At 35.9% G+C, this 15349-nt stretch overlaps 1 protein-coding gene across 10 annotated transcripts in view; it reads left to right on the top strand.

Moving 5' to 3' along the window:
• Positions 1-15349, top strand: part of ARL15 (ADP ribosylation factor like GTPase 15) — a 261132-nt gene that overhangs the window by 51957 nt on the left and 193826 nt on the right. The gene's annotated exons all lie outside the window — the stretch shown is intronic.

The following is a 15349-nucleotide window of genomic DNA, read 5'->3' as shown; positions in this document are numbered from 1 at the left end:
AGCATGAGTGCTGCTCCTTCTGTTAACACTTTTCAGGATGCAGGCTGGCACATGCCACTTCATGTTTGATTAGAATGTACAGTCAGAAGCGTAGGTGAGTTTTGAACAAAAGTGATGAGCACTATATGCCATCTTACTATATAAATCTTACTAAAGGACAGAATCACAAAGCTTAACATTTGCTTTTGTTCACAGAATTTGGTTGCCTTAATATCTGCTTGAGGTTTTTTCCCCATAACATTTGCCTGCATTGTGTTTTCAACATTTGAAAGTCTAGTTTCTAAATGGTAAAAAATAACAGGTTGGGGCAATATGGACAAAATACTCATGGAGGAAAGCACTACTTGCAAAATCAAAGGTATGTTTTCCTGTGGTATTTAAATTTCTTAGGAAGACTTCCTTTCTAAAAATCCTGTGCGATAAGAGAAATTTAAATGAAGGATCAGAGAGGGTTACAGTATGAGGTTTTCATGGTTGTAAGGTACACAAACTGTCTGTCAGCTCTTTAGAAGGCTATAGTAAGCTGCTCAAATTAATTTGAGGGAATGTCCAAGTATAAATGTGTGTGTATTGCAGATCTGGGTGTACAAAGGTACAGTGTACAGCAAAATACATAGTCTGACAATAATTGGTTCAGTGTTAGTTTAAAATAGATTAAGTTGTCTGTAAACCACAGTGCACAGCTAAGTGGTAGTTAGTAGCTGCGGTTATAGTGATAGTTGTGTAGCTGGTATCTCACTGTGAACTTTTGGGCAGCAAAATACTTAATTTCGTCAAATGTTTTAAATTGAAAAATAAAAAGGACTACCTTCACATATGAAAATGCTGAGAGAAACTGATTTCATTGATTGCTGGTACTTAACAAAGGACAGAAAGGAGGATGATGAGTAGGCTTCCGAGTATCCAGAAACGCACTGTTGTGGCCACAGTTGTAGAGGCAGCACATGGGTCCCGTGAAAAGTGCATTTGAAGGCTAAAATAGTTCCTTTAGGAAAGTGTTAGATGCAGAGAATACTTGCTTATATGAGAATGCCTATCATTGGAAAGGTGAGTTTCAGATGATCTAACTGGGAAGTGGGCTTGGACAGCTTTGATATCAGAGTAAACAGAGAGGCCTGCTGAAGTGAGCTATGCAGAAATGCAGCATGATAGTTCCTCCCTGTGTTCTATGCCCTGCTTGTGCTTGTAACTCTGCTAGATTTGTTGCTCAGGTGTGTGAGCATCTGGCAGCTAGCAAGTATTGTGGTCCATACTGATGTCAAGAAACAAAGCACAAAACTCCAATTCATATTTCCCTTTTAATTATTTCCTTGTGTTGTGTTCTTTCTGCTGCATACTGTTTTGCAGATTTAATAGATTTTCTTTTTGCTTGTTGATTGATTTTTGTGCAAAATCTAAGGAGTCTCTGGAACTCCAGTCCTTAGCAGCACCATGTTTTCAGTTTTACTGTATTACTTGGATACTTACTGTTCTGCATGTCCTCATTGTACAGTACTGCAAGTATCTTACAAAGGCTCTCAGTCCTTTGGACTACAGACATCTCAACTGTTAGTCTGTTATCAATCTACTTATCAGTAACACTCTCAAGCACCCATTACTTTAACTGCACTATACCATTAAATAGGCTTCCTGTTTTTATGGCATATATGATTATGAGATGGAAGGGTTTATATAGTGATCCATGGCAAAAGAACCTGTGATGCCTTCCAACTACCATAACTAAGAAGACAAAACTTTGTTGTCTTGAGCTAGGAAAAACATACATCTTTGCAAGAGTACAGAAGGAGATATAATGCCTATTTTGGGGGAATAAACCAAGTAGGTTACTTTGAAGTGTATGCCCTTGAAGGGCGATAGAAGAAAAGCAAAGGTGGTTAATATAAAAGCTGTATAGATATTTGTGAGGATCTGAAACTCATATTTGTGTATCCTAAAGGAAAACATTATCACAAACTCAAATGAAAACTTTTAGGATTAAGAAATCACTCAACCAATGAAAATAAACTCTATTTCCCGCATGTTTCACACAGCTAGTAGCTTCTGGCAGGATTACCAGTTTTTCAGGTGTCTGTTTCTGCTTCTTCCACTACACTAGTGTCTACATCAGATGTGTCAATTGGATGTGTGGGAACAGGCAGATAAATTACTTCTTGAATCTGCTTGGCTGTGGAGATTATAAGCATATGACAGATTGTAACTAAACTTATCATTATGTTATAGTTTATTTCCTTTTTGTTTCTGATTTAGTTTTCTTGACCAGGTAAAAATCCCAATAAAATAATGATGGCAAATTCAACCTACATGAACTTCAGAGGAAAAATGATCTGAATTTTTTTGTCTTGAAAAACAATTTTTATGATGGAACATTTGCCACCTTTATAGATACTTAGGAATCCATCTCAGAAACAGTGTGCATGATTGTATGCCTACACATGTTATCTGGAAGGTTCTCTGATATTCTGTACTAGGCTTTGAAACTTCTTTCTTTTCAACTGTTTGCATATAATTTTAAGCTTGAACAGGGGTGTCTGCGTCTGGCCCTTAAATATGACTTCAGGAACACATGAAAAATAATTGTCACATTACTTGTTGTTTTGGATAGCAAAGCAAGGACAAAAGCCTCTGCAGGGATGAGAACCATGCAAAAATACCTAAGGAGACTTAGTGGAAACATGGTCTTCTGCTGCAATACATTAGAAGGAAAAATACTGGAAAATAGCATTTTCCTGTCTCAGGAAATTATAAAGTAATAGTTTTCCTTGGTTTCAAAATGGAGCATCATTTGATAAATAATTTTGTTTAAAAACAATTTTGTTTAACAAAAAGCCTTCTGTAGAGCTTTCTTCTTTCAGATGCTGGGTATGGCAAAAATGACACACTGTAGCAGCATTGCGTCAGTGTTGGCATTTTCTTTCTGAAAATGATGAGTAATCAATATTTTGGTGTTGGTAACCTCTTGCCTTGAATTTGCATAGTGAGATGTGGAAATAAATGATGCATTTTTACAGCTGTACTTTCTATAGTTTATATATGTTAAGTATAGTAAATGATGCAAACGTGCTTTTAGTTTTCTGGTTTACATTGAACTTACTTACATTTGCCTTTGTTTATAATAATAAATTGATGTTGAAATGGTTTGACTGGAAACAGCTGTTGTGCTGAGGAATTTGTCTGACATTAGAACAAAACAGAAATAACATTTACTGATGAAGTCGTGGAGGGGAAGCTTTTAAGAGAAGAGAAACCAAGGCAGTAACTAAAGGCAGCCATTGAATAGGAAGTAATCATGGGAGTATGTTTGGAAGGCTGTGGAGCCAGCCTGTGACTTACAGTATGGAAAGCTTCCTGTGAGATTGTTCCTGCTTCCCCTCCCTGACATGGTTTCCCATTGGAAAATGCTAAGTTAAAGTAATAACAAAACTCATATAGCATATCCTGTCTACTCCTCCCTTTCCCATGTCATGTTCTTGACCTGAGCAGCAAAACAAAGGCACAAAAGTGCAGCCGGAAAAAATCCTTTTATGTGCTACCCTCTGGGAAATGTGTATAATCCCATTCACAGCCACTGCTGATGTTCTGTGGGTAGACTGTTGGAAAGATGTAAATGCTTTTAACTTCCACCCTAAAATAAAAGGTGCTTGCTGTCACCGGAGTCTTGACAGTGACTTGCAGGGGGTGAGATTGTGCCCATTTTTTGTTGCAAATCTGTAGTCAAGCTGCTTGAACCGTGCTAGTTGGGATTTGCAGTGCTACCAACCAAAACATGAGAAAGAGACTGTTCTGATGCATGTATTGCTCTGTGTACGTGAATGTTAGATATAATGTACTGTACTCACATTACTGAGCAGCTTCTCCTTGTGGCCAGAGCTCATTTGATCTGTGAAAAGAGCTCAGCAGCTTGGTCCAACCAGTGCTGCTGCGACAGCATTGCTTCTCTGAGCTACTAACTTGATCTACGCTGTATTTACAGCTCTTTGAGAACCTCTGACAACTAGTAATTGATTTAACTGTGAAAGGTATGGTTTGCCAAATCAGCCAGTTAATTTTTGCATAATGTCTGTTTGACAAACTTGCAGGTTGGAATAGAACTTCGTCCTGGACTAGGGAGTTGATGAATAGGGGTTGTGTTCCTTCTGATTTATCTCTGCTGTCAATGGCCCCTTCCTGCTCTAGAAAGCAGCAGTGTTGTTCCACAGACCATTAGCTTTAGGGAGGGTAAGAGGAAAAGCCCAGATCATCATTACAAAAAGTCTCCAGTCTTTTCTGTTCAGACAAGTTGTTTGTTCAATTTGCATTTATCAAAGCTGTGTTGTCAGTTGTCCTGTACATAAGTGCTGTTTTGCTTCTTTCCTTTGGAAGTCAGGATTCCTAATCCTTAATCTTGCTGTCTTTCCAGAAAACTGTTGTGTAATGTCATGACAAAATGTCATGTTTTGCCTTCAGTGGCTGTTTCACATGAAAGATTAACTACTCTTTTTAGGCTCAAGTGATGCAGGGGGTGATGGCATCATGAGTATGGAATTTTTCTGGTGGTCTCTACTGAGCATCCTCTTTTTTTGTGCAGTTTGCAAAGTAGCTTCTTTAGTTATTAAAAAAAATAAATAATTTAAAATGAATAATAGGTTTAAAATGTAAATTGTAAATACATTGCAAAGAAAAGACATTCAAAAATCTGACAATCTCCTATGAAAAAATATGATCTGTTTGAAATCTCAGCTGCCCTGAGACTGTGGACTTGAAAAGATAGCAGGGGGGCATGTTGAATTATTGGCAAGTGTACAAATCTAGTAGTTAACTGTATAATATTAATTACAGAGAGGGTGAAAAGACTAGAAATGGCTCTCTTGTGAAAGTAAATTTTTTCTTTCACATTGTGTAATCCAGAGACTCTGTATAGCAATGAGGCTTGCAAAAAAGCAAGTTAATTTGCAAGGATCTCTGGACTCTGACTGGTCAAGTCTAAGTTATGATGAAAGATTGTGCCCTGTGATTATGCTAAGAACTGCATATGCTGCTGTCTGCAGGAATGCAATCACATCCTCTATCTTGTATCATTGTACAAATAAGAATATAACAGTTGATTTCCAAACGGAAATAGCAAGCAACAGTAATATATACCACTCGTAGTATTTTGCATGCAGTTGTAGTTTTTTTATTGTTCTGGCTTTTGTCACACTCTTCCCAAAAGTGGTGTTGCTTGTATGAATTGTAAAGTGTTTCTTGTTGGTCTGTATTTGCCTTGAACAGCAGCTGGAAAACCGGAGAGCATTAGAACTTATATTTCTTACAGAATAATTATGTTTTTTACAAGATGTCATATTACAGCAGAAGTGGGAAAAATTTATTCTGCAGATCTTAAACTTCTTTTGATACTGTGAGCTCAAAAATTGTCTGTTTTCCTTAGACAGAAGATTGCTTTTTCCTGTGAACATGCTTGCACTGTGTCCTGAGGACATTGGTGATATGTTTCCATTATGATTGCTACTGTAAATAGTTCAACTTTGTTTTCTGAAGACATCCTGCATTTCAAGAATAGGTATCTTTTAAGGGAAGAAATCATACAAGTGGATAATAGATGAAAAATAAATAAATAAAGGAAGTGCACCAAATGCCCCAAAATTTCATCTGTTATGAATTAGCTTTTTTTGGGGGAAAAGACACTTCTAATTCTCTCTATTACTATGTGTCTGGCCTTGGTGTTTTTAATTTTTCTTCTCACCATAAAGTTGAAAATGTTTTCTCAGTTGTTGAAGTTAGTTTGCTAAATACCTTGCTGCTACAGCTTCTTTATAGTCTGCTGTCTTCAAAATAGTTTGAGATTGTGTTCATGTGTAATTAAAGCCATAAATGCTTTTGGAAAGGCTGTTCTACAGCATCCTTTAGATACTTTTAAAGTAAATAGTGCTTTTAGATCAACTTTCTACTGCAATGCTGATATTTTGATCAGTTTGATTATATTGCACACAAATCATAAAACTATTTATATTCCATCACCTCTGAGTGCCACTTCATTTTTGTTGGCAAGGATTTATATAGTACAAAACTGTATTGAATTTTTATTGAGTTTATATTGCTGGGTATTATGTTGTTTAAGAGTAGAAAACAACAGTGTTTAATAGATGTCATAATTTTATACCGTGTTTCCACTGGTCTGAATATGTATGAATATACATATGTGAATTTCAAAAGGTAGCTTTAAAGTAACTAGGTGTTTGTTAGTATGCTGTTCTGGGCAATAGACTTTTAGGAATTGGTCAAGATGAGAGAGGTGATGTCAAGCATGTCTTTTGTCCTGGAAAGCAGAGGCTACGTACAGCTGTCACATGGTGTTGTAACCAAGACTTTAAAATTCTGTTTCTGGTGTTGTCACAATTGCCTCTGTGAGTGTAGGCAAACCTCTGGTACCTCCACTTGCAGCAATGTTTGTTCTAAGGCTTCCCAAAGTTGCAGCTTCAATTTCTTAGCTGTATTTAATATTACCAGTTAAAGTGCTAGACTTACCTTATTTCACTCAATCCTTCTGACGTCCTCTTCAAGACTTCTGGTTACTGACATGAAGATTTGTGTTTCAGATTGCTTGCTCTTCAGATTTGCCTTGCTCTTTATAAGAGTTGTGTGTTGGTTTTTTCTCTGCTTGAATTTATGAATGAATCTACTAAGAGAGAGGATCACAAGAGCAGCTTGGATCATATTGTGGGATGTTACAGGAAAGTAACTCTTGGTTTCAATGGTTCTAAAATGCTTTTCATTGTGACATCTCATTTCACTTTGAACAAGAAGATGACTCCAAAAAGGATCAAATGTAGAAATAGACACCTTGACATACCAGATTAAAAAGCAATGGCTACAGCAGCATGAGAGACCCAAATACTAGACCTCAGCCTCGCAGGAAAGAATAATATAGGGGTCATAAAAGGAAATTCTAAATCCAAACAACCCATGAATAAAAAGGTCAAAATGTATGTTAAAAAAAAAAAGGAAACACAACTAAAAAAAACCTCTGAAAAACAACTGCTGGGGAATGAGCTGTGCTGAGCTGATGAAAATATGAGGCTCTAGAACTATTGAATTATGAGCAAGAAAACCACAATAAAAGAAACTGAGGTGTTAGGTGTGTGTTGTGCTGAGCCTGTAATGTAATATTAATTCATCTTTTATAAGCTATCACCCTTCAATAAGAATTTAGTCGATGGTAAATCAGATTCAGATGGAGAATATGAATAAAGCTCTTAGTAAGTATGAAATGTGAATGTATTTGGAAATGCCACTGGAACTCTTCCTCGTGATGGTTTTTATTATTCTGTCTGCTTGTATTCCCAAATCTCACAATAGTGGCTCAACTTTCAAACTTCCTGGTGAGACACAAGCTACTTTGTTTTTCAGCAGAGTAAAGTGACATGTAAAATGCAAACAATTTACTGATATTCCACAGCAAGTTCTAGACAAGATCTTGTGGTTCCGAATCACAGTGCCTCAAGCAATTGGCATCTAGGTATTTGAATACTTGCATTAACCTTCTGCTCTTTTTACTGTTGAAATTAGAACACAAGTAGAAAAAAATCTATTGTGATTGCAAATTTGTTTGTGAATTCTAACATAGGATTCAGAAAAGAGAAGCTTGTTTTGTGGCTTCTTTTGCAGGAGTTAGGAATTTTCCCTTTTAAAATCCTGTCGTGTAAGAAGCTCTTTCTTGAGGAAGGAAGATGTTAATTTGCTCAAATTCTTGAATATTATTGCAAGGAATGCCACTGATTTCATGTTGTCTACTACTCTGTCTTCTTTCTGGCCCCTTTCTGGCCTTTACAAGGCTTCTTTAGATGATACAGATGAGCCAGGTAAGCTGACATCTTTTTTTCTCTTAGCATCTGGTTCTAATGAGGTAACCTTTTTTTCCCATACTGTGATATTGTGTGTGACCAGGGTTCAGAATTTTCTATTTTTGATTCCCTGTTCTCTCATTGCTAGAATATTTTTGTTAAAAAAGCCACTTGTGTTATATTTCAGCATGTGTATTGCCTGTTTACTGTAAAAACTGTTGCAAGGAAAGTCTTCTTAAGAAGGGAAAGGTATTCAGTGGAGGACCGAAAAGAGAGCGTGTAGCAAATGTGGTGCCCAAACTTTTATTTATTTATAGAAGTTATAAATTTTTACTACTATATGCTTAGTATGTTGAACTATTGCAGATCTTTGTGTTGCTGTTTAGGCACTAGACATAGCTGTATTCCTTAGCTCTTAAACTGACTTAAGTAGATTTCTGGTGGCTTTGTCTGTGTTTTGTACTGAAAACAGACTGCTTACTTGAAGAGTAGGCTTTGAGTCTTAGTGGAGCTTTGCAAGAGTCACTTGGGATATCGAAGAAGGTCTTCATGTAAAGGTCTTTTTCAGTAGCTCTTCTGGGTTTTTCAAGGTTAAAATGCTTCCTTTTAAAAGAAGGGCATAATCGAGAAAAGTACTTTATAGAGAGGTGAATTAATGGATTTGTGTTGCTGATGCAAGGCTTCATGGCACAGATTCGTGAAGTATAGGAAGCCTCAGAAACAGGAAACCTCCCTTGATGCACAAATGTCTTTGCTTTTCATGGTCACGTGATAAAATCATAACAAATAGAGCTGAAAAAGTGAGAGTCATCTAATTAGTTCCTGACTCAGAAGTAGGATGAACTATGACCAAACCAGTTCTGACTAGACTGCTTCTCTAAAAAAACCCATCAGATTCCATAAACTTTTCTGGCATGCTCCAGATGCTACTTGATTGTGTCTGATTCTGAGCCTCTCACTACAAGAAAGACATTGAGGTGCTGGAATGTGTCCAGAGAAGGGCAGCAGACCTCGGAAAGATTCTGGAGCACAGGTCCTATGAGGAGTGGCTGAGGAAGCTGGGGTTATTTAGCCTGGAGAAAAGGAGGCTCAGGGGTGACCTTATCGCTCTTCACAACTTCCTGAAAGGAGGTTGTAGTCAGGTGGGGGTTGGTCTCTTCTCCTGTGACAGGCTGTGTGATAAGAAGAAATGGCTTCAAGGCTGTGCTGGGGAGGTTTAGATAGGATATTAAGAAAATTTGTTCATGGAAGGGGTGGTCAAGCTTTGGAACAGGTTGCCCAGGGAAGGGGTTGATTCACCATTCCTGGGGGTATTTAAAAGACTTGGCACTGCTGGGTTAATGCTTGGACTTAATGATCTTTTCCAACCTAAATGATTTAATGATTCTGAGGTTCTTTCCTCTGAAGAGTACTAAACTTTGAACAAAAGAAAAGCATTGCAAATGCTTCCATCATGGGATAGTAGTTGGCTTACAGGGAATATGAATTGCTATGAAATTAGACTTCAGACCTTAACTAGTCGTATTCCATAGGATCAAAGAAAGGCTTGGGTTGGAAGGAACGTTAAAGATCATCTAGTTCCAACCCCCTTGCCATGGAGAGGGACACCTTCCACTAGACCAGGTTGCTCAAAGACTTGAACACTTCTGCTTCCAGAGGTGGGTATCCACAGCTTCTCTGGGCAACCTGTTCAAATTCTCACCACCCTCACAGTAAAGAATTTCTTCCTAACATCTAACCTAAATCTCTGCTCGTTTAGTTTAAAGCCATTGCCCCTTGTTAAAATTTATTTTTATTTATTTTTATTTTATTTATATTTAATTTTATTTTGTTTAGTTTTATTTTGTTTATTTTATTTATTTTTATTTTGTTTATTTTATTTATTATTTTTATTTATTTTTATTTTTATTTTATTTATTTTTATTTTATTTATTACCAGGTGGTTTTTTTTTTAATTATTATAGACCAAATAAATTCAGTGAAGCTGTTAACTATGATCTTTTACAGAGAGAGCTCATTCTGTTTCTGATTTAATATTCAAGAAGTTGCTACACCTGGAAATGTGTTTATAGGGTTGAGTCAATATATGTGATTTTTATGAAATTTAATGTTCTTTCTTTTTTACAGTTAAAATTTGAACAAACTGTAAGTTTGCTTCACATACTGATTGCAGACTGACTGTTAGTACCAGGGCTCTTGTCAAGTCATTCAGAACTATCCATCTGGTTGGATTTATTGTCTAATAGAACTATTTCCTGTTTGGTTAAGCTCTGGGGAAGAAGCTTTTGGTGAGAGTATGTTTAGTTGCTTCAATTAGAAGGAGTCACATTAGTTCACTTGTTATGCATAAGCATTAATGCATAATTATGGTGAGTAAACTAAATCTAAGTGATTAGTGTTTGTTCTCATGTTTCTTGCTTCATATAAATTGAATTGATTGGTTTGTCACCTTGTGGCCTTTAAAGGAGTAAGCAAAGTACAGATTTCAAATTAAATAAGGTGTCTACTTTTCTCCTTATTATTTGCAAGTTTCTGTATAAACTAATCTGTGTTCTAGAAAGTTTCTCTTCTGTCACACATTTGCTTTGAAGTTTATCTAAAACACACTTGTTTAAGTAGTTTCTCATAGCTTTTTGAAATCCACCTTCCAGCTGAAAAAAACCCAGAAAGTAATGTGTTTATATACATAATTTGTAAAAAGTTCTCTATCTTGTTCACCTGTTTTATTTTTGTGTAATAAATGAAGTATGTCTATCTTAAATTTTCAAATGCCTTCAATACCTGTGGACTGTGCCCCAAGAAACATATCACCATCAGAATGCAAAACAATATTGTGAAAACATGAATATTTCCAAGAGACAGATTTTTCTTGAAGAACAAGTAGCTGCATATTTTGGAGCATAAGTTGAGTTAAATCACCCTCAAAATTCCAAAGTATGCTTGGCTTCAGCTTTCAGTAACACTGTGTTCTTCTCTAGTAAAATTAGGGGTGGCAGTGATGAAGTTGTTTGATAAACCATTGAGTTAGATAAATGAGTAATTAAATTAAGTATCCTGAAACAGATAGCTCTGGGATACTTATAAATTAAGCATCTTTTTGTTGATCTTGTTGGAAGCTGTAAAGTTGATGTCATGTGCAGGTTCTGACTGGGATAGGAAGATGTTCAGCTGCACATTATGGGTATATGCAAGCGTAAGTAGTTTTCGAATGAAAAATATAGCATTGATTTTAGAGATCATGCTCCAGATGCTACTTGATCTTTAGACAGTTCTTGCTATCTTTCATAACTTAATGTTATGTTAGCATAACATTAGATTACAAAACTATCAGTTTTCTAGATTTTCCTTTAATTTGTAGTTTAATGATATGGTCGTATCTATCACCTGCATTTGAATTAAAAGTTTAAAAATCTCTTAGAATTTTAGCAGTTTTTATGGAGGAGAGTTTCTTGATTTACACCAGCAATTCTGGATTGTGAGCCAAAGGGCAAATAGCAGTACTCACCAAACAATGTGATTTTCACTGCTGTCACTGTCAAAATGGCAAAACTGAGCTATGACAAATCGGGCTAGTTCAGTATGCTTAAGAGACAAGAGACTGCAGTTGGTTTTAAGCTGACTTGGAAATACCTGTATGCAGTCTGACCAGCAGGTCCTAACTGTCTTATGTGGTGCAATTAATGTTTGACTTCTCCATTTTGCAGCAAAATTAATTTCCTTGTTTAAAACAGATCTCAGCAAAAAAGCAGAATTGGAGTGAAGTCGAAGAGCTAGGAGAAGAAGCAGCAAGTTGTTTGGGGAGAAGTAAAAAATACTTTTTTAATTACATGGTGGAAGTATGGAATGAATGCTCGAATAGAAAAAAAACAAACCAGAAAAATGAAAACCACGGGAATGAAAACTAATTTCCAAACAATACATTTCTATTGGCATATTTTTGAGCAACATTCGCAAATAATTTGGTTTTGGGCTAGTTCCTATTCTGTAAAATTAAAACAGAAATAGATTGTATTGTTACCTGTTATTATAATATTTAATTTTGGATGGCATATTTATTTAAAATAAAGCCCAAGTGTACAAGTCAGCTGGTTTTCTATGGAGTCATATAGACAATTTAATTTGAGCAGTTGGCTATATACAATTTCTCTCTTAGAAGTACCTCTGTAATTATTAAAGAAAATATTATATTTGTAGAACTCAGCATCATACATAGCTTTTTTTCAAAAAACCTGAAAGCAGAATGCTTTCAGAATAGTGATTTATTAATATGAAATACATTTTACAGTGATTATGACATTGAGATAATTTAAAGAAACATTCTGTGTATGTTAAGGACTTAACAGTTGTGATTCAATATTTTTCAAGGTTGATTTAGCTTGGTATGGTTTTTTTGGAACTGGTACGTTTTTTCCCTCCCCTCTGCCCTGACAGGTAAGGCTTGTTTTGGTGTTCTTTTACAGAAGTGTAATGTGAGTTGCATTTCAAATTGTATTTCTTGTGGTGAGATACAGGATTATTCTAGTGTATGACATTTTACTTGATCAGCCAACAATAGTAATAAAAGAAAAAAAGTGGTTACATATGGGTTCAGAGATGTCCTATGCTAGTTTTTATCTGATGAATCTCTGTACCTTTTGTGCTGTAAAAAAACTGACGATGAGGAGCACCTGAATGTAAGCTGTAACTCCTTGAGTAGGCAAATGTCCAAAGTGCAAGCAAACATCAATTTCATTTATTACATAAAACATGTCAATTAATTATAGCAGCTTCATACATTTCAGTGTGTGATGCTGCTATAAATAATCTAGGAGAGGGTCCTTAGGCCATCTCTGGTTCTATCTCAGTTCTATCTCCTTTAAAGTTTGAGTCTTCGGAACACGCAGAAGGGTGTAGAAAAACAGAGCTATTGCTTGATAAACAGCCTTCTCTGGCAAAACTTGGGTTTGGCTCAGTCAAATATTTTGATCAAGTTACACAGACCTATAAACAATAACATGACCTTTTTTTTATTTCTATAGTTCAATATCCCCCTTATATTTATTTTTTTAAAGCTTAAAGCCAACTGCTTCATGAGGAAATGGTAAGGATGACTTTATTTTTGCTGGGGAAAGGTTGAAAGTTTTGAGTTGCCACACAGTGTGGATTGGAGGATATAAGTACAGGGTCGGTCCCTCTTTTAGCAGAAGCCTTTTTAAAGCTTCACACAAAGGGGTCTACAAAACATGAAATAAACTTTTTTTCCTAAATGGCTAAACAGGATGTAGTTATAAATAATAATTCAATACAAACTTATTTTGGTGGAGCTTTCTCACACACAGCTTCTTGTATGTTGAGAAATGTAGTTTCCTTTTAGAAATAGTTCTTTTATTAGTTTCTGAACAATGCTTAAGAAGAATTCATACCATTAAAAAAGATTTTTGAAAACTCCTGTTCCAAGTTGTTGTAATTTCTTAATGTTAACAATAATTTTCTTTTTTGTTCTTTATCAAAAATTGTTAAGATTTTTCTTAACTCTTGTTCAAAATATCCATGGTTAAGCAAGATGATGATCAGGTACTGGAATAGAGACTTCTGATACATATGTGTTAGTAAAACAAATGTGTAGATTCTGTCTTTTTAGAGCATTCCTGTTCTGCAGGTGAATACAAGTTTAATGAACATTGTCTTCAAAAAGTGCCTACCCATCTACAGTAACAAATACCACTTTATCACTTTAAACCCTCTTATTTTTGTTTTGTTTAAATGTGCCTGCTCAGTAGCTTGTCTGTGGTTTGTTCCATATAGTCAAATCACTCTGCTGACATGCACGTTCTACCTAGCAACAGGGAAATTTTTTGTGAACCTACCATAGACAGAGATTTAACAGACAGGCCGTAGCAGAATGTGAAACCACTTCTAATTCTGGCAGTATGTTTGACTGTTTAATCTTCTCTTGGAGATACTGTCCTACCTTGAGGGCAAATGATGGTTGATGTAACCTGAAGAAAATAGTAAAACCTAAGTTTGGCTATGATAGGGGAGTTGGGAAATAACCGCTGTATGAAGGCAGGAAAGAAATGCTTGTCAATCTTGTTGACATTTTATTACACCTTGTTTAGACAGGCTGATTTTGAATCACTGGGATGTCTTCGGATATAAAACATAGTGGGAATGAATTTAGACTTGGTTGGGTTTTTTTGATTGGTTGAGTTTTCTGGCAGCATAGTTTATATTAAGTTGTTTCTTACTTTGAATGGTGTTGCCACACAACAGACTTTGTATATTTGAATATATTTGTATTCTCTTATAAGCTTTATATTATCTTATTCTGTAAGGTTAACTAGCTCTTATCTGAAATGTTTATTTTTCCTCCCATTTGCCTTTCCTAGTTATATTTGAGATAATTCTTACATCAATACTACTCTTGGCTAACCTTACAGGTTTGCTAATTTCCTATATAATTCTTTCTTCCATGGACCATCTTATCTCAGCAGAAGTGGTTTCTCCCTCTAGTCAGGACTAGTTTATAACGCCTATCTTTTTCGTAAGAGTATCTGAATTGTTGATGGGAGCCAGGATCACCTTTCTGTCAGTGGTGGTAAGGGCTTTGTGCTTTGCCTTCTACATTTGTTTCACTTGGTGCTAGGGATTTATGTATTTACTTTTGCATTTCCATGGCTCAGCTTCTGGTTCACTCAGTCACTTGCTTTAATGACAATATTTTAGCCTTCTGCTTCTTGAACTGTACTTAAATGGAAGGTCTCTTGTGACAATCAAGCTAAACTGTTTTGTCTGTGAATCAAAATCATTCTGCAGTACTGCCCCTCTATTGTGTATATACAGGAGATTTTTGGAGAGGATTATATGAAGTTTCCTTCTGTTCTTCCCTCCCCCACTTTTTTTTTTATAAATTTCTCTTGATTTTTTTTTTAATGGTCCTCCTTTTAAGCCAATTGCTTGTCTAAGCCTTGAATAGTGAAGCTGTATGTTCCGTAAGCTACTGACTGCTAAAAGTTCTCTGTGACTAGTTATTATCTGTTGCATTTTTTTTTTTTTAATATATTTTCTGGCTGAGAAGGAAATTATTCCTCAAAGGCTTGTTTTGGTGTTGGCAAGCTCAAAACATTGGCAATTTATCCTTTTTATTTTTTGGAGATATGTTGGGGTTTTTTGCTTTGGAATTCTTATTCTGGCAATCTTTACTCTGCTGTGGGGAGCTGAGAGATGACTTGCAGCTCACAACATGTGCAGAGGATAGAACAGAACAAAGTCAATCTTCAGGATTGTTTGAGGTAGTCCATCTCTTTGTATGCATAAATCTCTTTATGGATAGATCTTTATATGGATACCTGCTCTTGTGGAAGATGGAAATAAGTGACTCAAGTCATCCTATCTAGTCCTGTTCCCCTTGAAAGTAGGAAGAGTCAGCACAATACTGACTTTTCCAACATTGCTTTTTACCTTTTATGTAATTTGTACTGAGTACATCTCATGCCTCTCTGAAGATTCTGTACTTATTCACAGCTTTTCAAATAAGCACTGCTGATCAGTTT

This window comes from Pipra filicauda, unplaced genomic scaffold, assembly GCF_003945595.2.
Source record: "Pipra filicauda isolate LSUMZ 115617 unplaced genomic scaffold, ASM394559v2 scaffold81_size6448238_pilon, whole genome shotgun sequence".
In the NCBI taxonomy this organism is placed as follows: domain Eukaryota; kingdom Metazoa; phylum Chordata; class Aves; order Passeriformes; family Pipridae; genus Pipra; species Pipra filicauda.
The sequence above is the reverse complement of the archived record's forward strand: the minus strand, read 5'-3'. Positions and strand labels throughout refer to the sequence as shown.